Below are 26,106 nucleotides of genomic sequence, written 5' to 3' on the forward strand. Positions count from 1 at the left end.
GGTTTTGAGGCAGCTAAAGACTGGAGCGCAGGTAGCGTAAGGGGACAAATTGGGCTAATGACAGCTCAGTCTCATAGGCAGTCTAGAGCAACCTTTGCTCAGGTTTCCAAGATTGTGTTGAAGGCAAATTGTTCTGATGCCCTCAGTGGATGGAAGTGGAGATTTTGTGTGGTGATGCAGAATAACCAGATTCTAAAGAGGAACCACTCCAGATAGTTTGGAGAACTCTCCTGTCTTGGAGGAGGCTCTAGAGAAGCATCAGAGAAGCATCATCATTCGTTACCTTTTACAAGAATGAGTTCTTATTATCACCTCGGAGTATTCCATTTTTCTTTAACCATAGACTGGCTAATACCTTGCCTATAATTAAATTTAGTATTTGGCCCATCCTGGCCATTTTCAGCCTCTGTTTTAACTCTGCCTTTAACAGAGTGCTTTTGGTACATTGTAGGTTTGCATGACTCCAAAGCCTGTGTTTTTTCTACTCTACCACAAATACTCCAAGCAAGTCCTACATAACCCCGTGGAAAATAAAGCATCAGCAGATGGGATATGTTTTAAATTTTGGAAACTTTCACAAAAAAGCTCTAAACCATTTCCCAAAAAGCTTACTTTGGGAGAGAAGATTTAGCTTCCCATCTAGCTGTTACAACTATTTTGTCACCTATGAGGAGCTAACTTACCACTGGGGTCAAAAGGTATAAAAAAAAGTATGTGCCCCTCCACATAGAAGCAAATCAGTAGAGTTTTCTTTAAAACTCTGGTTGAATTTATCCTCTTTAGCACATGCAAAAATAAAATGGGATTCTGTAAGATTTAGAGAAAAAACTGAAGTCTCTGGCAATGCCAAATACTAAGTCAACAGTGAAGGACTTCAGAAAGAGTTTATGTGTGCGACAGCAGATAAGTAGCAGAAAGGTTACTAAGAGCATGTCTAAGAGGACAGTAGTTATTAAAAACCAATAATGATCTGGGGTGCCTGGCTGGCTGAATTAGAAGAGCATACGACTCTTGATACTGGGGTTGTGAGTTTAAGCCCCATGTTGGGTATAGAGATCACTTAAAATCTTTTTTAAAAATTTTAAAAATTAAGATAATAAAAGTGAACCAAAATACATTACAAGTGCAATTGACCATAAGGTAGAGAAAGGTAATTATTCTAAACAGAATACTAGAAACACCTCTGTGGTGTATCACTCAACCCAAAGTGTTGTTGAATAGCATCTAGAATTGTATTAAAAGCACAACAAAAGGGCTATATTTACCCGATCTGGAGCTGTGGTATATCTGTGCCAGAGTTACTGAGGATGATATTGGTCACTGTCTCCTCAAGAACGACATAAGTGCACTGAGACAGAGAAGGCAGCCAGACTTACCAAGGGAGTGGATGAAAAGCTATAATTTGAGGACCGATCTGGAAGATGAGGGCTCTTTGCTTCAAAAGGCGAAAGCAGCCACGTCTGGAGGCTGTGAACTCCCCAGATGAATCTTTCTGCGGATAAAGTATAACATGGGTCCCCAAATCCCAGTGTACTCGAGCTAAGGATCCATTGAAGTGTGAAAGTTGTAGACTTGGGTCAAATGAAAGAAATGCCACTCTACAAGTGGGTAGAGAACTTCAGGGATTTATTTCCCCTTGGAGATGTTACAGGAGAAATAATGCAGTCTCAAAGCGAATTTTGAGCATTTTATCTTTGTAATCATAACAAGGGAGATGCTGAACAAAAGGTGATCCTTTTTTTTTTTTTTTTGGTTTCCCCCTTAAAATAATTTTCTTTTGAAGGAAAGAAAAGGAGAAAAGGATGAGAGAAGGGAGGAGAAAGATTCTGCTATATGCTGGAGGGCCCATATCATAGAAATGACATGGATTATTCAAAATGGCATATAATCCCAAATCACCTGTAAGCGTTGGTGGAGAAGACACGCAGCCTGGCACGTAGCAAATACTGTTAGTCCCCTACCCAGATCCCCCGCTTCCCCTTTACCAAAGTTTTTTCCGTACTGTCCAGTTTCTGTGTGCTAAGGGCTCTTAGCTGAGAACTTCACCATTGAGCTGCAGATGCCTCTTCACCACCCAGAGACCCTAACGTGCCTGAGAGTGTTTGTACCTCCAGGGCCTCTGTACTCTGCTGCTGCCTGCCGAGGAGGGGAGGATGACAGGGTGTAAAAGCCCAGTTCCCTTGACTGTTGGCTTCAGTGGGAAAACTCTGCCTTCAGGACTGCATAGTCGCTTCTTGCATGTGATGTGCAATTCATGATCCAAAGATCCCCATAGGATCAGGCTAAGGCTTGGACTTCATCTGAAATTGCACCTTGTTTTTTTTTCCCATTGCTTACTCTGCTTCTTCCACTTTCTTCTACCCAGTTTCTCTTCAGAGCAGGCCTTAACAAATCACTTTCACGTAATCCTTTGCATAGAGTCACTCCTGGAAGAACGCTCACCTAAGAAAGGCACACAGGCCATGTGTATTGGAGGCTTTGGGACCCTTCCATGCAGTGGGGAGTAAGAGTCCAGGGGCTCCCAGATTACATATAAAGCAGGCAGTTGGGCAGCCCAGGTGGCTCAGCGGTTTAGTGCTGCCTTCAGCCCAGGGCGTGATCCTAGAGACCTGGGATCGAGTCCCTTGTCAGGTTCCCTGCATGGAGTCTGCTTCTCCCTCTGCCTGTGTCTCTGCCTCCTCTCTCTCTCTCTCTCTCTCCCTCTCTGTGTGTGTGTCTCTCATGAATAAATAAATAAAATCTTTTAAAAAACAAAATAAAATAAAACAGGCAGTTCATCTGGTCATCTACAGTAACAAGACAACAAGATTCTCTTTCTTGTTAGAGACTGATTTGCACCTTATCCTTCTTTAACACTTGAAGTCAGTGCTGCAACTCAAGGCATTATGTTCGCAGGAGCCCATGGAGGAGGTCATTCTTGAAGCAGGAAAGTTTATTTCAGCCTTAGACTATTTTATTACACCCAATTTCTCAAATCCTTCCTCTGCACCTGCTCTTCCACCAGGCAGGTCCTGCAAGGAAACAGGAGATGTATAGACACTGTCCTAGTCTTTCAGGAGTTTGTAATCTGAGCCAGGGGGTCAGCAAACCTTTTCTATAAAAGGTCAGGCGGCACTGAGAGCCGCACAGTCTACATTGTGACTCCGCAACACAACAATAAATAAACTAATGGTGGTGGCTGTGTGCCAATAAAACTTTATTTACTAAAACAGGAGGCAAGCCAGATTTGGCCTGGGGGCAACAGTTTGCTAACTCCTCGTCTAAACCATCTAGTCATGCGATTGCTTTGGCTTCCTTCCTCCCCCCTTATTTCGGTTGATGAATGTGTGAAACCAGAGCTCCAGGATGGAATCAATTTCCTATTTGACATTTTATGCAAATACAGAAGATGACACTGCTTTGCGCATTTATTTCTTCCAGGAGAAATGTTACTCTACCAAATCAAGTACCCACCAGAGGGGATGAGGTCTGTGGTTGTTAAGTTAGTATGCAAGGAAACCACACTGCTTGAGGAGCAGGTATGGCTCCCAGACCACAAATGCCAGAAAATCAGCTTTATTTTTTTATTATAATTCCACTGATTTCTATTTTGAACGTGCATCCTAGTTGCTGGAGGAAAATCACACCCAGTGCTCACCCCTCTTTACCTTCCCTGATGTGGGTTAAGGGGCAGGATGTAGTAGAATTATCACAGTTAGCTGCTAAAATGTCCATCGTTCCAGTCAGTTTGGCCCTTTAGGTCTGGTGGATTTGTGATGCCTCCCCACTGTCCCAAATCCTAGACACTTTATCCCTCTGGGATCCTGCTACCCCCCACAGAACCACCAGGAAAACCATGCAGCCTGAGCCCACAAAGCAATGCACGTTGGCATTGTCTCTCAAAACCCCTCACACATGTGCACAAACATTTCTCTCTCTGTCCTCCAGTCCTGCTTCTGCCAAGACATTTTTATCTATTCCGCAAAACCTCCTTTCTGTTGCCCCTTCTACAGATGCTCAAAGGGCCGTGAGCTTGTCCATTTGGACCACAAAAGCAGCCAGAGACTCAAAGGCTATTTCTGGATTCTGGACTCCATCTCTCCCTTCCCTGACACGGAGCCAATACCTGCTTGCAAGACAAGAGGGAAAAATGAGTATTTCAAAATGCTATTCCACCACACTGATTTAGCTGTCTTGTAAGTAAAACAGGATGCTCAAAATAAAAATAAACTCACTGGCTCCTGGCATGCTGGATATAAGCTCCATGTTTCAAAGGGTGGAGTGTAAGTAGAGGAATCGTGATCTGGTGTCATAACAAATCATCTCACAGTATTGCTTTGGGGATTTCTGAAAGCCTCAGGATGGTAGTAGGTCTGGCAAATTCCTCCAGAATAGCCTTGTTCAGTAGAATCCTCTGTGATGGTGAGACTGGTCTAGATCTGTGCTAATACCTAGCTGCTAGTGACATGTGGTCAGCGAGCCCTTGAAATGTGGCCAGCAGGAATGAGAGTGAATTTTACATTTTATTTAATTGTAATTAATTTAAATAACTGCATGTTGCTAGTGGTTACCATACTGGACAGCTCAGTTCTAGAATATAAAAACTCTTTAAAATGTGACCCCCAGGCAGCCCGGGTGGCTCAGCGGCTTAGTGCCGCCTTCAGCCTGCGGCATGATCCTGAAGACCTGGGGATCGAGTCCCATGTCAGGCTCCCTGCATGGAGCTTGCTTCTCCCTCTGCCTGTGTCTCTGCCTCTGTGTGTGTGTGTGTATGTGTGTGTGTGTGTCTCTAGTGGATAAATAAATGAAATCTTTAAAAAAATAAAATTAATAAAATAAAATAAATAAAAAATAAAATAAAATAATAAAATAAAATAAAATGTGACCCCCATGGGATGCCTAGGTGGCTTAGCAGTTGAGTATCTGCCTTTGGCTCAGGGCGTGATCCCAGGGTCCTGGGATCAAGTCCCACATCAGGCTCCCTGCAGGGAGCCTGCTTCTCCCTCTGCCTCTCTCTCTCTCTCTCTCTCTCTCATGAATAAATAAATAGTCTTTAAAAATAAATAAAATAAAATGCTACTACCCCCATGAGCAAAGGGACCACCTCTGCCTTGCTCCCTGTTGTAGCCTTGGCATCTCAAACTGTTTGTCACAGAGTAGATGCTCAGAAAATAGTGCATAAATTAAACCCCATGAAGCAAGAACTCGAAAGAGAATAAGGTTGTCATGGGTTTACACATGCACAAAAATGATTTTAACTTAAGCTAAGTGTGCTCATCATGGATTCATGCTTCACACACACACAGAGAAAGAAAAGTAAAATGAAAGGACCCTGGAATTGATAACTTGCTGAAAGTTAGCCGAATTTATGTGAAAGAAAAGAATTGCAGCCAGGCTCAAGAAATGTTTGTTGAACAAGCCCTTATGCTAGTCTGTGTGTAGAAATGATTGCTGGACAGCTAGAAGGAAGAGAAGGAAGAAAGGGAAAGGAAGGAGAGAGGGAGGGTTAGTGGCAAAGAGGCAGGCAGGCGGGCCCTTGCTTGTTGAGGGCAGCCAGGGCAGGGAGAGAGAGCCGGGGGAGCCCGGCAGTGGCCCTGGAGGAGCCCCACACAGACAGCCCTGCCAGCTCCAAGCTGAGCTGCACCGGAGGTGGTGGCCGGGCATCCTGTAACTGCAGGCCTTTCCAAAGGCACAGTGTTCTGACCAAGTGCAGTGAGGCAGATGGCCGATTTCCACTCAAAGCCGGCGGAGCACACCCCCTCCGAGAGCATGGCAAGATTTTAGCTGATCCATATTAACAGCAACCAAAAAATAGACTGAGCTCCACACAGGTTAACTATTAGCAGATAGGCTCACATGTTAATTGTGGTGGTGTTTTGTTTTGTTTTGTTTTGTTCTGTTTTCAAATGTGACAGAGTCCAAATAATCCTGCAGCCTCAATATGGAGGGGGAGAATAAGGTGCTCAAGATCTTGTACAAGATATTGTCCAGTGGAGCGAATAGCTTCCTGTAGCTAGATTTCAGGCCACGTCTGCCAAGTGATGTTTGACCGAATTGCTTGGCTTTTAGCCAGGTTTGTGGTCTCTGGAATATCAGGCCTGAGGTTCAAGCTGAGGACATGCTTCGCAGGAGACCCCAATAACTTCAGGTCAGATACAGAATTTTGAGTCCTTGTCTCTGTGACACACTCAATTCAAGTAGATGACACCCACTGATGAGTTAAGAATAGAGGGAACGATTTCTTGACCTGGGTTGTGGTTACGTGGGTTTTCATTTGATACTGGACATATATGTTTTATGGACTTTTCTGTATATCAATCTCACAGTGCAATATAAAAGAGAATAAAGCAGACAACCTGCTATCATGTTTTCCAGATTCTAGTTTGAATGAGTTCATTCAAACGGGGACTTTTATTGAGCCCTCCTGTGTGCCAGGCACTGTGCTAGGAACTGGGCTTTATACAGGGATACACTTCATTGCCTCGGCTTTGAAAAAACTTTAATGGGGAAGACTGATGAGTCAATAAATCATTGCAAATCACCATGATATATATTTCCATAGAATGGATATATAAGCTTAAAGAAAAGAACACACTTGTTTGGGGGTGAGCAAGGGGAACCATGGCAAAGCAAAGAGCAAGAGAGGACAAAGTACAGTCAGAGAAAAATCCCCTAGGGGGTTACAGGTAAGCTGGATCATGAAAGGTATTAAGAGTTTTCCAGATAGATGATGGGAGGGTATTTAGACAGAGGGACTGTCAGGTACACAGAGGTGACAGGGTGGGTCAAGTTTGGACATATGGAGATAGCAGCCCCTGGGTTTAGTACCCTCTGTGAGGTGCTCCCCAGCCTCCTCGACTTACTCTGGACCAACACGTGCCATTGTATTGATTTGTCTGGTTTGTTTTGTATATCCCTCCACCCCTGTGGACAATATGCATTTTTGGAGAGCAGGTGCTAGGGTCTATGTCCATCTTTTTCACCCAGTTGGGGTGAATGAGTGGAGATGAGGTTAGAAAGGTGGATTATAAAGGGCTTTGTGGACCAAGCTAAGGAATTTGGATCTTTTTTTATGGGAAATTTGCATCTCACCTTGTGTGGGGCCTCTTTCTCAGTGAGGTCTCTAGTTCATGGATTTCACGGATTATGATTGCCGGATGGGGAGACTATTACTGGGAAAATATACAATCTGGATGCTCATTTCAGGGAAAACAGATAAGCCGTGGAAAAGCCCTTTGTTCCCAAATGTCTTCTAAGAGCAGTAGCAAGCTTCAGAGAATCAAAACATCCCCTGAATAGGTTAAACCCATGGACTCTCCTCCCCTTAGTGTGAGGTATTTGGACCTTTCATCTTAACCCCCAAAATAGCTGAAATCAGCGTTTGGGTAAGGAGAGTTAAAACCCGGGCAGGCAGGGCAGGCAATGAAGCAGATGGCTCAGGCTGGGCGAGGCAGGCTTGGAGCAGCCAGAGGACTGTGTGCCTGGAGGGCAGGGAAAGTGAGACAGGGTGTGGGGGAGGGTCACAGAGAGAGGTGGTGGCAAAAACAGTTTTGCCTACATTGCAGTTTTGCCAAGGGCCCCAGCCAATGCCCGCTGCCTCCCCAAACCTCTTCCATGCTGTCTGCAGAAAATTGCTGACACCTGAATTTAAATGTCGGGATTGCTGGAAGTTCTAAAATCCTCAGGCCCTCCCTGTCTAGTCTGCAGGCACTGGGCTCCCCAACTCCAACTTGTCCATCTTCACTGCTGGAAGACTAACAAGTGCAGAGGAGGGGGAGGAAGACAGCAAAGAGGAATCAAGTTCATTTGGGTACCACCCTCTCAAACCTGTTTCTTCAGTTCTTCCTTTGCCTGTCTGCAGGTCCATCAAAAATCTACTTCCCAGAAAACTCAAAGGTCTAAAAGCCTCAGGACAAACAAGAGAAGCTGGAATACTCCCAAGTTCTCCCGTTACCATGCAATCCCCCACAGTAAAAGTCTACCCCACTGGTTCTCACAGGGACAATTTGGCCCCACCCCAACCCCCAGGGGATGTTTGGCACTGCCTACAAGTATGTTTGGTTGTCACAACTTGGAGGGTGCTCCTGGCAGCTGATAACAGAGGCCAGGGGTGCTACTACCCATCTTAGGATCCACAGGAGAGCCCCCCAGATAGAGAATTAGCCAACCCAAAATGTCGATAGTGTTGAGGTCAAGAAAACCTTGCCTATCCAAAATTGAACTTCACAATTGAATCCAAAATTTAACTTCCTGTTGCTTCTTGAAGGAAAATAGCATAAGGCAGTTGCTCTCAACATCTGCAAAGTCCTCAGAAACAGATCCAAAAAGATCCCAAACCCTCACAACCCGAAGCCAGGAATAAAGTGTGCTGCCCCCGCACCCTGCCATCCGTTACAGAGTTTCGCATCTCCCTCTGCTCCGCTCGTGCTCTTCAGACCAAAGACCAAGTTGGATATGGCACAATTATGGTGTGACAGTGGCCAACGTGACAAACCACTTTTGGCAAACACCAACAGGTCGTGTCTCCTGCTCTTGGGCACCACTGTTGGATAGAATAAAGCCAACAACCATTGCAGTGAAGAATGAGAAGAACCCAGAGGGCTGACCAATCTCAGAATTCACCAGAAATGTTGCTGATCTAGGTGAGGTCTAGCAAACTTCAACGCTTCCCTTCCCAATAGGTCTGAGAAAGGCCAGTGATTTTTTTTTTCAACAGGGAAACACCATCCTGCACTAACAGAAAGAGTGGTTTGAGTGACCTCAGATGTCCTGTAACATTGCCCAGTTCAGTCAGGCCAGCTCATCATCTGGGATGAAGCAGGAAGGAGACCCACACTCCCCATGATCAGACTCTGTAGTGATGCTTACTGACCAACTTAACACCACTGGACCAAATTCAAAACCATTTTTAAACATTTGCTGGAGCCAGTGACTCTCTCCTGAGTAGACCACGGGGTCTGTCTGCAAAATCACAGTCCTTGGAGCAAAGGAATGAAGTCTGCTGCATGCCCTTTTTAATATTCTGAACAACGGCTTCAGAAGTAAAATGCCACTGTGAACTGAGTAGCTACCGCACGGTTCCAGGAAAGCCAGTTGCTGACAAGTACTTCAAAGTCACTCCTGCCACCTGAGGAACATAGTGTTCAACTACCAAACTCTATGTGGCGCAGACGGTTCTATTATACAGCAAGTAATTGAATATACAGGGGAGGGACACCTCTGTCTAATAGGTCATGCACTAAAAGACTAGATTCTTTTCAGTGAATTTAAGACTATACACCCTCTCAGGAGTCTACATAAGATAACCAAGTATCGAAAATGTCACTAGCCTTTTGAAAAATGTATGGCAGCTTACGTAGATTGTACCAAATATAAGGACGCCCGAGATCTTTATTAGCTGTCAAGCGTGTTACAAAGGCTGCCATGAGTTTCATGGGTTTCTTCTGGCATTTGTAAGAGAAGGGAAGTCAATTAACATTTATTGAGATCCTGGTACAGTGGTTGGCACGGGACCAGGCACATGTTATACCAGAGCAGTGTGTTAAGTTACTGTGGATGCGCACAAAGAGCAGAGATGAAACAACTTACTTATGGCCCACAGCTAGGGCAGCAGAAGAGGAATTGGAGCCCAGCCCTATCGGAATCCTAAGCCCATGTTCTTATTTCTCCATTCTAACAGAAGGCTACATCCATCTGACCCCATAGTCCTCCTTTTTTCCCCCTGCACCTCACTGTGGGGACTGGACCCCAGTCATGCATTTATTTACTTAGCAACTATTTATCAGGTGCCCTAGTTGGCACTGGAGAGAAAGTAGTAAACAAGAGGTCACTTCTTTTGTGGGAGTTACATCTTGGAGCAAGAGGGAGATAGGCCATTAGTAAGCAAGCTATTTGGGGGTCATAATAAATCTCATCAAGAAAGTAAGTTCAGGTAACAGGCAAAGGGGTCATTGGCGTGAGGAGTTGGGGGTGCAGTTTTATGCAGCATGGTCAGGGAAAGGCCTTGAAGAGAGAAGATTGAATTGAAATGTGAATGATGAAAACAGGTGTGGCAAGAACTGGGGAAAGAATGTTCCAGTCAGAGGGAACAGCAAGGACAAATGCCATGTGGTTGGAATGATCTAGACGTGTGCAGCTAGGATCAGAAGAAATACCAGTGTGGTTGGAGTGTAAGGTCTAAAGTAGCTCAAGTTGGTATACCATGTCATGGTGGAATTCCTGGGATCCAGTGTATGCTTAATTCTAAATTAGGGATTGAATTTAAAAACAGGATCAGCAGCTCTGCGGTAGTTCAGGAAACAGCACACCACCATATGCTGACAGTCAGTAGGGCAGGGAATCTTCCAGAAGTCAGTAGCTTCCAGGGCCAGGAAGGGAGCTCCCTCCGGTGTTGGAGTCATCCTTTGGCCTCACTGAAGGTTTCCTATGGCACTGAGGTGGTGATGCCTTGGCTACTCTCAGAAGCACCATCCCACACGAATTAGACACTCACATGAAAAATGCGTCATCCCTCCCAAAAGGAGATTTACCTGAGTGCTATGAAGATGTCAGAACGGCATTCATCATCAAAACTGTGAACATCTTAGTAATGTAAACAAGATGGGTGAAGCATTTGTAAACGAGACGTGGCTCACAGATGGCTCGGAATATTACAAATTGGGAAGAGCCAGCTGAAAGGCATTAGCTCCACAGGTACTCGCAGCATGTACTGGATATGACATTCCTAGGGGGGAAAACCTTACAGAAAAGTCTGCTTTCAGGAGTGATCATTAGTCCCATAGCAATGCACATTTATGGAGTGCCTGGTGTGGGTGGAGAACTCAGGTAAGAATGGTTTGAGTTACTGTGACAGGGACAGCCCAAGACGGAAAACCATGAGCCAGACACTCTGAATCCCTTTTCTGTCACTGCTGATAACTCTGTGACCTTGCACAAGCAAGGGAACCTCTCTGTTCAACAGCATTCTTGACAAATTAAGGACACAAAGGAGGTCTGCTTTGGTGTGCCTCCTCCACAGGAATGCTGTTAAGAAAAAGAGCAGTCCTTCCCAAATGAATATAACAAGCCCCAGAAATACAGGGGTTCATGCATATTAGTGTGTGTTTTGAAGCTAAAATCTGCATCAATGTCAGGGTGCAGTGTGTTCAAAGAAAAACATTAATAAGTAATAGAGCACTGGTGATGTGCAGATGTGCCAAATTAATGAAAGTAATACCCAAAGGACTGAAGTTTGGGGAATAATGAAGCAAAATTTGCACTTTAAAAGGCACAATATCAAGGGCTCTTGAGAGAGAAGCTGATATTGGTAATACCAGGGGAAGGATGAAGCGTACTAAGGGTACTTGTAGGGTTGAGTCTTATGAAGCCAAAGCTTGCAAAGCGATTAGTAGAGCTTCCCATTCCTTCCAGCAGGGAAGCTAGCTCCAGACAGATGCAGGAGCTTTGAGTTGTCTAAACAGTGGTACTTTCCAGCCCCCTCTCTTCTCTTATGTCCTTTTGAAACCAAGCCCATTGAAACAAGCCAAAATGAACTGTCTCAAATAGCATGCCTCTCTGTCTTCCCCGCAAAGTAGAACCAAGATTCTTTTGCCACTGCCCATCATGAAGAGCCGTAATTTCGTTTGTTCAATTGGGTCTGCCTTCTAGCCAGCCCAGGAGTCGTTCTAGACACCTAACTCAATTAAGTGTGTTCCCTTCGTAAGTTCTATAAAGATTTAAAACGTACTCTGTTCCAGGCACTAGGCTATGTGCTGGGAGTACAATAATGAGCAAAGCCAGTGAAGCTCCTCCCTCCTGGGGAGCCTAGTAGAGGCATCAGATACCAAATACAGAATCACACAAATACTTCATCGTAAGCTCTGGTAAGTGTATGTTCAAGAAATAGAAGAAATTAGAACATCTAAACATGGAGACTCAGGGAAGGGTTTTCTGAATAAGTGACTTTTAAGCTATGCTATGCAGAGTAAGTAAGAGTTTGCCAGGCAATAAGTAGGAAAAGAGCCAGGGAGTGGAGGATAATATGTGCCAAGGCCCTATAGCATGAAAGAGGTAATTCTTGCCAGTAACTGAGAAGACCAGCATGGTAGATGCATAACGTGCAAGGAGCAAAACATTCTATGAAATAAAGCTGAAGGGATAAATGAGGGTCAAGTTGAGAAGGGACTTTTAGGCCAATGTAAAGAAATGAACATTCTCTTACATTTAATGGAAAAATCTATGAAGGATTAGGTGCAGGCACTGAGTTGTGGTGATGATGGTGAGGTATATGTAGGCATGTGTGTAGGTTTGTGTAGGTGTGTGCATAGGTGTGTGTGTGTAGGTGATGTGAGTTGCACGATTTGATCAATCAGCATCAATCCAAGGGTTACCAGTGGGTCCCATTGAGAGTTCAACAAGCGCCAGATTATGCAGATTAGGAGCTGGCAGACTGACTTCCAGGCTAAGTTTTTCCCTTCTGTGCTGGCCACACAGACCCGAGCCAGCTCCGAGGTGTGAATAGAAGTGATTGAATATAGACTACACCTGGTGGTCTTGACTTGGGCAGCATGGCCCCCAGAGTATGGAAATTTTATCTTGAAATTCGAGGCATGTTTCTCTCTGCCCTCTCTGATTGGGGTGCGCCACTGGCATTTGGTAGCTGGAGTCCAAGGAGGGCCCATGTCCTTCAATGTACAGAACATTTCCACCATCAAGCATCGTTCTCTGCCCCATACAGCTTTGCTGTGTTTCCAGCACACACCCATGTAAGTGCAAAACCTGGTTATGATTTATCAGAGCCTAACTCCATTTTATGCTTAAAGGCACAATATTTTTGCATGTTTTTAGTAAGCAGTGAATTTTTCCAGGAATGAAACACCATGAAAATTGAAGGCGATGGTTATTTGGTTTGCTTTAGAACTTTCCCAAGGATGGTTCACTCCTTGAGAAAATCAGCTCACCAACGACAGTGCCACTCATTGTCCTTGAGCCCTCAGTCCATCTGTATGTTTGCATCTGTCTCATTTGTGAAGGGTCTTCATATAGGTGTAAGCATCTGACCACGTCACTATGGCATGTAGGATACTCAGACCGGGACCTTTATATATGGAAATATTTATTATTTTATTACATGTTATTTTCCTTGCATTGCACCCTTATATTAAAATTAAGGACCTTTTATTGATTTCTCTGGGATCATGAGTACTGATACATTATACTATCTATAAATTTTTTTCTCAGGATGGTAAACAAGGCATTTGAAAATATTTACGATTTAAGAAGGTGTTGGGTCTGATAAGGTTGAGAACAACGGAGTAAGCCTGTCAAATGCTTCAAAATGCTATGATTTTTGCAACGTAGCTACCTACTATTAATGTCTGGATGGTCTCTCAGTAACTTTAACATGCAAAGAATACTCTGTAAAAATTGTAGACCCACAGAGGTATCAAGGTTGACATCACCAATGAGAAGTCATCTTGGTACCATATACCCCCAAGGTAATATGATGAGGACATTGGACCTTTCTGGTGTTCCTCCCCAAAGTCCATAACCCCAGTCTGAAAAAATCAGGTAAACTCAAATCAAGTGACATTCAACAAAATGCCCAAACATTCTACAAAATGCCCAAGACTCCTCAAAACTGTCAAGGTCATGAAGAGCAAGGAAGGTTAAGAACTGTCACAAACCAGAGGAAACTAAAGGAGCATAATAACCAACTGCAATGTAGTACCCTGGATGGGATCCTACAAGACAGAAAGGGCATCAGGGGAAAATGGTTAAAATGTTGGATCGAGTCTGAAGTTTAGTTCATAGAAATGGACCCATGCAGATTTCTTTGTTTTGGCAAATGTAAAATGGTTGTGTATGATGTTAACATTAGAGGACACTGAGTAAAGGGCATCTGGGCATTTTCTGTACTAGCTTTGCAACTTTTCTATGAGTCTAAAATTACTTAGTTTTTCTTAAGTCTTTTTTAAAAAATAAACATAGGAAGGCATTAAGGGGTCCCACACGTAGATATATAACTTAAGGAATTTTTGTAAAGATATAAAATAACCATCACATGAAAAGACATAAAGCAGAAGACATGTCATATCCTCTGTGGACCCTCACACCCCAGGGCCAATATATGAAGAAGACAAAGATGCCATGGGAATCCCTGGCAGCTAATGTAAAACATCATGACCTTGGTAAAATACAAATGCCAGGAGACATAGAAATGGAGGGAATGGAGGGAGCGGGGCAGTCAGAGGAATGGAAATCCAAACTTTGAAGGACAAGAGGGGCATTGCAGAAAGGCTGATTCACAGAAGCAAAAAGAAAGGTTACTAAGCAGGCTATTCTTGGAGACAGTTTGTGTCAAGTAGTAATGGGATGTGAGGGTAACACAAATAATAATCGCAAATACTTAAGGAGACATTGTATATCAAGCACTGTCCCACATTCTTGTGAATGTGCCCTCAGTTAATCCCCACAATAATACTATGAGTATTATGGACCCTGGTTTTAATGGACAAGTAAACTGAGGCACAGAGACTATTATGCATACGTTAGATGGAAGCCTATGACGTTGCCATTTCTGTAGAAATGTCATATGGCTTGACCTAGTAAGTAACTTGCCTCAGGTGCACAGGTATTGGAGAGGTGGAACTGGACTTTGAAGCCTGGCAGCTGGCTCAAGAGCCTGGGCTGGAGGCCTCTCAGCTAGAGGGCCTCTTACAGAAATGGCTGGCATTTACTGAGCACTCACTATGTCTTGGGCACTATCTAAAGCTTTACATGAATCAACAACTCATTTCCCTTTGCAGCAACACTCTAGAGATAGGTATGATTATCACCCAATTTAGTGGAGGAAACTGAGGCCCAGAGAGCTTCAGTGACCTGCCAAAGGTGGCACAGCTAACAAATGGCAGAGCTGGGATTTGAACCCAGGTTGCTGGCTCTAGAGCATGGGTCCAGTGCTCTCTGCCTCTCGTGTGTTTCTAGATTCAGTGTGGCAGAATGGAGAGAGACGAGCTTTCACATCAGTTTGCGAATCTGGAGAGAAAAGGCTTTCCCTGTCAAACCTCATGTCCTACCAGATGCAAAGCCCTTAGTAGGACATGCAGGAGGGGGACATTATATCTCTGGGCCAACTCAGAATGAATCCATTGTTCTTCTGGGGAACAGAAAATTGACCTCAGAATCTCTTAAAAAAAAATAAGCATGGAAACAAAAGAGAATAAAAGACAATGGAGCAAAAGAAGAGAATGTTGAGAGGCTGGGAGAAGCATTCCTGTGCTGGAGCCATTGGGAATCCAGTACTTTATTTGCAATTGGCTGCCTTCTCTCTACTCTTAAATGACCAGCCGGACATCCCATGGACATTTGGCGCTTTGATCTACTCTGTCCAACAGTGATGTGGTCATGTCAGAATGACCCAGTACTTAATTGACTTAATTTACACCAGGGTTCTCTTAGGCGGAGAAGGGAAAAAAATGTCCAAATGTTGCTTAGACGTCTGGCAAATTAGGTTTTTACAATGTCATTTCATAATATGACCTAAACCTTTACTAACGTTAACTGCCAACTTATTCCAAATTAACAGCATCAACAACAACAACAACAAAATCTGTACTAATTTTAAGAAATGCAGTTCCATTATTTTCACACATATACCATATGTTAAATTAAGCTAGCTGTGGATTGCCTAGCAAGAAGACTCTATGCAAAGAAAGGGCCCCAGAATCTAAAGTAACTCCAGTCTTGACCACTAAGTAATTCAGACCACCAAATTTACACAAAAATGGAAAGCTCCTTAGCTTTATCTCTTCAAATCTCAAAAAAAACAAATTAGGTACCATTGTTCATGGAGCAATATTCTGGGTCAGTGGCATGAAAATACAACTTAGACTAGAAACAGACCTGAATAAGGCAAAGGGGCCTTATTTGACTGAAAAAATGAAAAAATGAAAAATGAAAAAATTCAGTCATTCGTATAAAAATTTAATTAATTAATGAAAAGAGCACTGCAATGAATATATATTATTGGCACCACTTGGCCCTCTATACCTGTCATGACAATGGCAATTCTCTCGATTTTGAAGTGCATAAATGTGACCATGAACATCTCAACTGGGCTCAGATGCCTCACACTTCCACTGGTTGGTAAAGCCAAATCCCTTTGCTTGATATTCCTCAATTCAACATCAGGCTGTAATCTGAGACCAGTTGGAGCAGTGCATATCCATGGCAACCGTTGATATAACCAGTTCCTTCACTCACCTAGTAACGTGAAGCAATGGGCTAATTGTTCATGTGACAGCAAAACAAGATTTGGCTTTGTTCATTGATTATACATTATCTCAGGCCATTCCTCAGCCTCTTCTCAACAGAGATCCTACTGAAAACCGAACACTGTGATGCTAAATGAAGCCATTAGTCACGGTGGGTACAAACAGCTGTGTCTAAGCCAACTAACTGCTTATGCTTGGGCCCATCAACATATTCCAGTGAAGTGGGGAGATCTCCGTTTTCATGGGTTTAAAAAAAGCCTGTTTACACAGTTAACTGGGATAAGAGAGACCTGAAGAAGACTGAAATTGAGTCTTCAAGCCTATGAGATGAAGCAGCTCGTCCAACGCCCAATAATTGGCACTTCCTGGCCCGGAATCAATTGTTTGTGCCTCTTCCAAAGAATATCAGTTTACTTGTTTCCAAAAGCAACATTGGATATTCAATAAAATGAAAAGTGGGCTTTGTAATATCTTTCACTATATTTGTGGTGATAAACCTACATTTTCCATTCACATTGAATGTATTATCCACATAGATGTTCTAAAGTAAGCATGTTGGCCAAAAACATGCTCAAACTTACTCTCAAAAGTCTTTAAATTTTTTTTAAAGATTTTATTTATTTGAGAGACCGGGAAGGAGTGGGAGGGTGAGGGAGTGTCTGAAGCAAAATGTACCAAGCGTAAAACCCTTGCAGGGCTCGATCCCACGACCTCAAGATCATGACCTGAGCCGAACCCAAGAGTCAAACACTCAACCAACTGAGCTACCCAGGTGCCCCGCTCTCAAAAGTCTTTATACAGAATATTCTCTGTGGACATCACCATTTGGGAGCCACTGACCCAGCCAAAAGAATGAAACACAAGGAAAGTCTCCATGCAGATGTCTAGACATTCTGCTTTAACATGGCTGTCAACTCCCTCATCACAAGAAATGGAACAATGTGGTAACAAAAATGATGGAACATCGTAGGTTTGAATCCAGGCTCTGAGGCCTCTTACTAGCTGTGTGCCATTGAACAAGTTACTTCCTATTTGTGCCTCAGTTTACTTATCTGTAAAATGGACATAATAGTACCTGCCTGTATGGACCAAATTATTTTCTCCCAGATCCATGTGTTGAATCCCTAACCCCCAGTGTGACTATGATGTGGTCTTTGAAAGGTAATTCAGATTTAGAGGGGGTGAGAGGGACTCTCATGATAAGATTAGTGCCCATTTAATAAGCTACAGTGGAAGGCTTGCTTCCTCTCTGCCATGTGAGGATATAGTGAGAAGATGGCTGTCTGTAAGCCAGAGAGAGGGCTCTCGCTGGAGAATCGATTCTTCTGGCACCTAAGTCTTAGACTTTGCAGCCTCTAGATTTGGGAGAAGTTAATGTCTGCTGTTTAAGCCACTGAATCTATGGCATTTTGTTAGGACAGTTTGAGCTCACTGTAAGACACCCCCTTATTTTTTTTTTCTTCCTATGTTTTATGAGCTGAAATTTCTAAAGCATGCAGAATAATTTCTGGGATATAGCAAGTGTTTTATTAATTGTCGAATGGAATTTTTAAAAGTAAATAAACACCTGAGAAATCATACAGTGTTTCTTGCAGGATTTTCACCCTGTTGTCTTAATGTTCAGCCTCCGTAACCTTAAAACCTTTTTTAAAACGTATTTGTTATTATGGTAATCAAATGAGCTAGTATATTTGAGAGCATCTGGCATGGAATCTGACATAGAATCTCCAAGATGGTTGTAACTACAGTTCATTTGCTATATAATTGTAAGTCCTTGCTGTACCTGAGTTTGAAACTTGTTTCATTTAGACCCATATCGACCCTATTCTTTGAAAGGCCGGCCATAGATGAACATCTGCCTTATGCCTGTCCACGTTGGCCTGTCCTCTTGTGGCCCCCAAGGACCGATGATTGCTCTCATTCCACCAGACGTTGGTTTTATGTCGCCTTAAGTAGAATTGCATCTTACGCTGGGGTTTGACTGTAGCCGGGTCAGACGTTAAATGCACACAGGAAGCTACTCCTCTGTATCTTGTTAGCTGACTTAGCAATCATGCTGGACTTGACCCCACAACATTCTTTTACTCCTCTCTCTCTCTCCTCTCTTCGTGGGGGTGGCCCAGGACCCTTCACTGGCTCACACACATGTGTACGGTTCATCGCTGAGCATGCGGCACAGAGCCTGCACATTGATCATTCTCCTTTGATTAACTGGTGGTACGATGTACGGAGAGAGAGGGAAAGAACATTCAGTTATAAACTCTTCAAGTTTGCAGCCCACGAGCTGGTCCACCAGAGAGCCCAGAAAACAGCCTTTGCTTCACAATCAGGCAAGGGATAGAGTGGGGAGAGCCCAACTGGCTCCTTTCCTATGCAGGACTCAGAAACTAGCCAATTTTATACTGCTTGTAACGTAATGTTCAGATTTTCCCGAACGTCTATTCAGACCAACTTGGCCACAGGAAATGCCACCACCGGGCGTTATTTAGAGTAGAACTGCATGAAGCGTAAACTTGTTAAAGAAATGGGATGGCTGTGGTTTAAAAACACACACACGCAGCAAATATAGGTCAGCTGTCACGTCAGTAGTTTGTACTTTGTGCAATGACAGAGTATCTTCCAGCACTCCGATCAGCGTGGCCCACTCAGTTGTTCGCTTGTGAAAACAGCAGCCTCTCTGGGCAGCTGGGGGGGCGGGGGGTTCTGAGTACTGGGTCTGGGAAGAAAATGCAGTTGCTGTATAAACCATCTATTTTTCACTTAAAAAAGCAGTGACCACCTTCCCGTGTTCGGGGAATGTGAACTCAGATCCATCCTTTCTCTTTATAACCTCTGTGCTAGGTGTCGGCGCACGTTCTCAGACTCCCCGCTGCTACAGCTCTGGGGTGCGAGTCCTGCTCCAGGAAAGGTTAGGACACGCAAGGAACCGAGGGGGGTTGCCTGGGCCTGCGTTTATCGTCCCTTGGCGCAGCGGGCACAGCGGTTGGCACCAAGCAGAAACCCCTAGGGAGTTTCGCTGCCACCCGAAGAGGTGGGTTTGTGTTCTGATGCCGTCACTGAGAACCCCCCATCCTATCCCCCCCCCACACACACACACTGTGAGCCTTTCTTGTGTCTATAAAAGGTGATTCTGCTCAAGTCAGATTGGAAGTGAGCTGTCCCCGAGCGGGCCTGCGGTGTGGCCAGTGCAGGCAGGACAGCTGGCTGTCAGGCAGTGGGATCACGAGACCGCTCACAGGAGCCCGGGCGCCTGTTTTGGTGATCGCTCCTCCTTGGCAGGTGGGGGGGAGCGAAGGGGGGTCTGAGAGTCCCCGCTGCAGAAGGCACAGGACCAAAATTCAGGCGGCTTCAGCCCTCCCGCCTGGGGGCAGGGGTTTGGTCCCTATTTCATTTAAGGGCATGAGGGAGCTGCTGAGAAAAAACAGAAGCCACGGAGAGAGGACTTACTTAGTAGAACAAGAAACCGTCAGGCAGGAGCTAAATTGGGTGAAGGGGAATTACTGTCTCTTTCATAGAGCCAGGAAGGATCACAGTAAGTCGTAGCACCTTATCACTGTCTGACTGGGTCCCAGGAGGTCCTGCCCCGCACCCCACCTAACGTTCTCCCTCCACCCCGCAGTGCTCCTTCCTCCTCTTCAGCTGCTGTCCTCTGCACTACTTTGCACACGAGAGCTTGCCCTTGGCTCACAGAATGCAGCAGGCACGCCACTACCCCAGGGCCTTTGCCCTGGCAGTGCCTGCTGCCTCGAGCACCCTGTCGCCAGAGAGGCTCTTGGCCAACACCCTCGTCTGCTCCCACCTCACCTCCTCAGTGTGGCTCCCTGCCACCCACGTGCCCGCCTGCTCCTTCTTGCCCTCCCTTACTTTTTTCTTCCACACTCCTTATCACTTACTAGCACACCATTTAGTTGACTCATTTCTTTTTTTTTTTTAAGATTTTATTTATTTATTCATGAGAGACACACACTGAGAGAGAGACAGAGAGACAGAGACACAGGCAGAGGGAGAAGCAGGTTCCATGCAGGGAGCTCGACGTGGGACTCGATGCCGGGTCCCCAGGATCAGGCCCTGGGCTGAAGGCGACACTAGACTGCTGAGCCACCCGGGCTGCCAGTTGACTCATTTCTTATGCTACTGTTTATTTTCTGCCCACCCACCACCACCTCTCCCCCCTTTCCCGGTTTTAGAAAGCCCCGTGCAAGGGCAGGTGTGTCTGGTGTGCTGGCACTGGCATATCCCAAGCACTTAGAACAGGGAAGGGACTCGATACCCGCTTGAATGAGGGAAGCTAGACACGTATCCTCATCAGTGGTAATATTATCTCTATTATTATGATGTCAGATGTGAGGATGTTGAGGCTTAGATACAGCAATTGATCTACTCAGTAGTACACAGATGGCAAAATATAGGCTCTAGAACTCAAACTGAACCCACCCATGTTTAGTGCCTTGCGTACAGTGGTTTCTAAAAATGACTTAATAAGATGGGTCCATTATAGGTAGATCCCTGAATAGGAAATGGACAGTAATGTGATTATTGAAAACATCCAGACCCAGACAAACAGCAAAATGCTTCTCCCATCCTGGCCCTCCCTGCACCGCCCACCTTGCTTCTCCATCTGAGTTTCTTATTTTTAACAGATTAATTCTTATAAGGTGAAGGTGTTTATCTTACCTGGTGTGTGTAGTGTTGCCCCGGGGAGAGAGAAAAAAGTTGTTAATCCACCATATGCAGGTGTACTGCCACCCAGCCGGGTGTTAGAATCGTCGTGATGCTTATATTCAGTGTACAGTTGGACTCGGATTCATGGCGTAGTAGCAAGTGATGGGAACTGGTGAGCCCGCTCACGGGAGCTTAGGTCTAAGCAGAACTATGATCTGGATTCTTTACTGTTTGAGGAGCATCACTCGAAGTGTGAAAAGCTCACATTTCAACAGTACATGGCCCTAAAATAACAAGAGAGGGGCTGGGGCAAACAGAACCTGGCAGTTAGGGACCCAGGGCCACCAGGAGGGAGTGTGCCGTCAGGCAGAGCCAGGAGCTTGAGCTGTGAGTCTGAATGGATGTCTTGCATTGACACTTACAGGGGATTCGTAAATAATGTCAGTGGGAACTTGTGTTTGCTTATAAGGGCATTGCTGCATATTAGGGGCCACATTGATTGTTTCCCTCGATGTCATATAACTCCAGGGCACAATCCGATGGGCAGCGGCAGGAGCCATGGATCATTTTGCGGAGCCAGTACAGCTTAGTGTCCATGATATACATTCACGCAGAGAGATGCACAGTCTGGCTCTCTGGACTGATCCTTCTCAGCACAGAAAGCCCTGATGGGAGGCTGCTGGTTCTTGTGACGAGACACTCCCTCTTGAAGAAGAGCCTGGCTCATCCCCCTTCAGACACCTTACAGGATAGATGTATGGTGTACAGGATAGATGTCTGAAAAATCCCCCAACCCCTTTTTAAAGAAAAGCAAGAAACATATTCCCTAACATGTGGCATGACAGCCAGGGTGGTGTGGACCCACAGTTAAGGGGTCTTTCCACGGTTAAGGCAGTGAGAATGGATCCAAGCTCCCTGCCCCTGTGATACAAGGGCCACCTGTTCCTGCCCCCCTGCTTCTGGGATGGAGTATTTTTGCCACAAAAGGAGGTGTGACAAGAACCTCACAGTCAAGAATTATAGTGGAGCTGGACAGGGCACAAAGATCTGTGAGCGTGAATCATTTCTTTGACTTTTTCTTAGACTTCTTTTGTTGTTTGTGGTTTGAGGAAGAAAAACAAGCTCATCTGATCCTAGTTTGTTTAGGCAAATGTCAAAAAGAGTGAGGTGAGGCCTTAGTCAAATTGTAAGTTAAATGCTTTTTATTTCTGTCCTTCCAACCTTTCCCTGAGCCCCGTCCCTAACTGCCATGAATTCCCAGTGCTCTGCATCATTGACCCCTCTGATGAAACTACTAGCCTGAGACATTGATTCTCTCTAAGGTGTTAATGACTGTCCTCAACTAGAGAAAAATGGTAATTGCAAGAGAAACAAAACCCACTCAAACTAGCTTTAATAGAGAAAGACTGGCTACAAGTGTGTAAGAGGAAACCTCAGAGACATTCAAAGACAGGAAACAAAGCATGATGTGAGCTGACTGGAAATGAAACTGGAAGTGGTTTGGAGAAGCCAGAATCTGTAGACATGACCGCTCTCATCTGCTTTTCTCGCCACTTCCCTCCGCCTCGATCAATCAGTCATCTCTCTGCTTCTCTCCTTCCTCCCCTCACTCTCCACTCCTTCTTACAGATGGCTCGCTTTACTTTTACACAATCTAACGTGGTCTGACTCCACGTGATCTTTTAGTGAAGTTCCTGGCATCACCTCCCTAAAGTTCCAGCACCTCAATTTAGTTCTAAAGACAGAGTCTGATTAGTCATTGGTCATTTGATGAATTTGCTCCTCCTTTAGCGATGATGGGAATGGCCCTAAACTGGGGTTACAGGGGGAGGTGGTGGTGAAGAACTTAGGGCTTTATCCACCTGAAAGGCAGGGTGCCTCTCCTGGCTGTGAGCAGTGCAAAGGAAGTTGAGTGTGTGTATCAGGTGTGTATCGACATTACCTGTTGACCATGGATATTGGCATTGCCTATTGATAATGCTATAGGACAAATCATCCCAGAAGGCAGTGGCTTAAAGCTGTAAGCACGTATTAGCTCAGGAGGATGTGGGTTGGCTGGATGGTTCTCTGGTTTTGGCCGGGTTCGGTCACATGCCAAGGGACTCAGCTGGCTGTCAGCTGATCCAGAGCAGCATGAGCTGCAACAAAAGAAGTGAGTAGAATCAGAGGCCAATGTGTTTCATCCTCCAGCAGACTAGCTCTGTTGTATTCCTTATGGTTATGACTGGGGTGGAAAAGTGGAAACAGAAACACTCAAGGGTTTATTCTGGGTTCTGTATGGACCACATTTGCTAACATCTCATTGACCAAAGACACTCAAGTGGCCAAACTCAGAATCAAGGAGCAAAGAGATAGTTTCTACCTGTTTAGTGAGAGAAACTGTCAAACCATATAGCAAAGGAGCTTGGAGATGGGGGGTGGGGGAGGAGAGAAATTGAAACTATTAATGCAGTCAACCCAGTGTGTCATGGCAACGAACTCAAGGACATGTGCGACAGGCTACATCCTCTCCCAGCAAGACTTGCACAGAATCTTTCTAATACTAATTCCCGGTCCCAAATAATAAATTACCAAGGTTGGAATTTTGAAACCTTTCAAATAACAGCAAAAAATGACAATTTTGTCTCTAGGTAAACTACACGTATAGAATAGCAAGACCACAGAACCAAGATAACAGAGGGAATTGAACTTTCCCCCCATAATGCATGTCCCACCCATACCCACAACTCACATACTATATACCTAGACTTGTGATATCCTGCTTTCTAATTCACTGGGTGAAAAAATGAGGCATTTTCAGTTCAGTAGTGCTTTTTAACTAGCTCAAAGCTGAACATGTGTGCAAATAGCAAGTAGACCAGAAGCCCTGAAGAGTTACATGCTTTTTTCACTGGTGCCCCCCATTCCCCCCATGGTGGCTGGGCTCCATGTCATGCAATGGGAGCTAATTATTTGATTGCTTTTGTGCCAGGAATGGAAATAATAAGGCCTCTACAAGTGACCTACAGTTAGCTCCAGGGATAGATGATCCAGTCTGAGAGTTATTCTGGTCTTTTGCTCCTCATCACAGTAATAAAATAACAGGGCTAGATGGGCTTGGAAATCATCTAGTCCAGCATTTTTCAGTGGTTAGTCACATAACCATTCATTGTTTTGTAAAAATGCGTTCTACTCTTTAATGGTTTTAGAGAGATTGGCTTCTTTTTAAAACCTACGTTATTTTTAAAAATGTATTATCACAGCCACAAGTTGAAAAATCAGTATGATTTGATATAAATAGAAGATAACAAAAAAATAAACAGAATGACAATCGCATTGTTATGAAATTCTGTCCAGTTGTTTGAGCCTTCAGCCTGCCCAATTTTCACTAACAAGGGAATTTAGCAAATATGAAGGAAGTGTTAAAGAAATATTATCCTCGAACTGATGTATTCTCTCTGATGGAGCCAGAGAGATCAAAAGGGATTTGAAAAGGTCATCAGTTTCTCACTGTTATTTAGTGCCCTGTTTCTGTATTCTAAAATCGTCTTGGACTTCCTGAGTTGTCGTGTATGCACCGTGCTGTAGGGAATAGCAATGGTCCTGGTCCCTCCATTCATGGATGGAGAAACTGAAGCCTCTTCTCACTCCTTCCTGATGGTTACCTTTGTGCCACATCACTACTGCTTGGCCTCCAACCTAGCAGTTTGGTTAGGGGAAGGAAAAAGAATTGAGCCACAAAAGAAGTAGAAGGCAGTGCTGGCAGGTGGTGCTTTGGACTTTACAAAGTTAGAGCTTCCCTGGTGTTCGATTATGCTTCCTCTTCCTGTCCTCCATTACTATAAGATATAGATGGTAGCCCTGTTGAGAGAATTAGAAAGTGCCCCACACTTCCATAAAGAGAACTTCTGTCTGGCTCCACCACCATTGAAGACATTTGTAGATCAGGAACCTTCTAGAAGGATGTAGCCATACAAAGGGAGGCATCTCCAGTTGTCTTGTCAAAAAAAAAAAAAAAAAAAAGGCATTGTGTGAGAAAAGAGCAGAGCCATCTAAATCTAATTCACCTTTGGAGTAAGCCATGGGAGCTGCGCTAATGGAATTTTAAATCCTCTGGCAAACTGTATGGATTTTCAAAAGGAGGTGGAGAAATCCTCTTTGTCCTGTTATCTTCTCAAGATGGATTTTTAGTTGAAAATCCTTTCTTTAAAAAAAAATAGGATAAATGTAGTCATACACTCAACTAAGCTCTTTATTCCATTGCCTGTGATCTGGAATAAGCTTCTGAGACATTTCTTCAGACAGAAGGGGAAGAGACAATCTTGGAGAAATATCCTCCTTCATCATATTTTTAAGGATGATGCTGATTATATCAAACACTCCTTAGTGTTTCATTTTAAATTTCCACTACTCTTTGGGGAAAAGGTAGTGTGTACATTTAAAAAAAAAATGTTTCTTTTCCCCATATACTATAGGATGAAGTCAAAAGGGCATGCATCTTACTCTTTGCAACATGGGTGCCTACACCTGATACCTATAATGTGAATCAAATTTCTTTCTTCACAATCCAAATTTTAGTGTTCAGTACATTTGTCACCTCATCTGAACAACTCAGGCCATTATTCATGTTGGTGGAAACAAAAAAATTCAGATGTCTATCGGCTTGTGTCTGCATTTGTTCATAATACAGACTTCCCTCAATGCTTTCTTGGCCTTTTCTTTAGAGGCACACTGGAAACTTTGTAGCCAGGAAGGCTTGCATGGACCTCTTGAATCTGTTTTTTCTGTTTCTGAGATCCTGATAGGGAATCCTAAAGGTTTCTGAGCTTCAGTTCTTCATCTGTAAAATGAGGATAAGAATATCTGTTCATCAAAATATTCTCATGATTAAAATAAGGCAATATAAGTAAAGGTCGTAGCACATGGCCTTACTTTTACGCATGCGATAGGTGGTCACTACTATTACTGTGTATTCTACACTGGAAAGACCACATGAGATAAATCAGAGTATGTGCAGGCTCTGGGGTCACAGAGAAGACAGGATTCAATTCTTCATTCATCACTGCATCTCCAATGCCAGTTCTACTATCACATAGCTAGAACTCAGCATTTTTTAGATGAATGTTTGAATGGTTCTGGCATTATCCCTTATTAGCTGTGTGATCTTGGGTAAGGCATTTTACCCCTTGGCATGTGTTCTCCCAACCAAGATGCAGAGGGAATACATTTCTTA

At 44.2% G+C, this 26,106-nt stretch overlaps 1 protein-coding gene and 1 long non-coding RNA gene across 14 annotated transcripts in view; one reads left to right on the forward strand and one right to left on the reverse strand.

The window, feature by feature from the left end:
• Positions 1-26,106, forward strand: part of TRPM3 (transient receptor potential cation channel subfamily M member 3) — a 500,214-nt gene that overhangs the window by 453,144 nt on the left and 20,964 nt on the right. The gene's annotated exons all lie outside the window — the stretch shown is intronic.
• LOC144319305 (uncharacterized) overlaps positions 20,398-26,106 on the reverse strand; it is a 71,086-nt gene continuing 65,377 nt past the window's right edge. For all 4 annotated transcript variants that reach the window (XR_013385175.1, XR_013385174.1, XR_013385177.1 and 1 more), the window contains one exon: positions 20,398-25,713. This is a non-coding gene — a long non-coding RNA (uncharacterized LOC144319305). The remainder of the gene's footprint in view (positions 25,714-26,106) is intronic.

Source organism: Canis aureus, chromosome 1 (genome assembly GCF_053574225.1).
Source record: "Canis aureus isolate CA01 chromosome 1, VMU_Caureus_v.1.0, whole genome shotgun sequence".
NCBI lineage: Eukaryota > Metazoa > Chordata > Mammalia > Carnivora > Canidae > Canis > Canis aureus.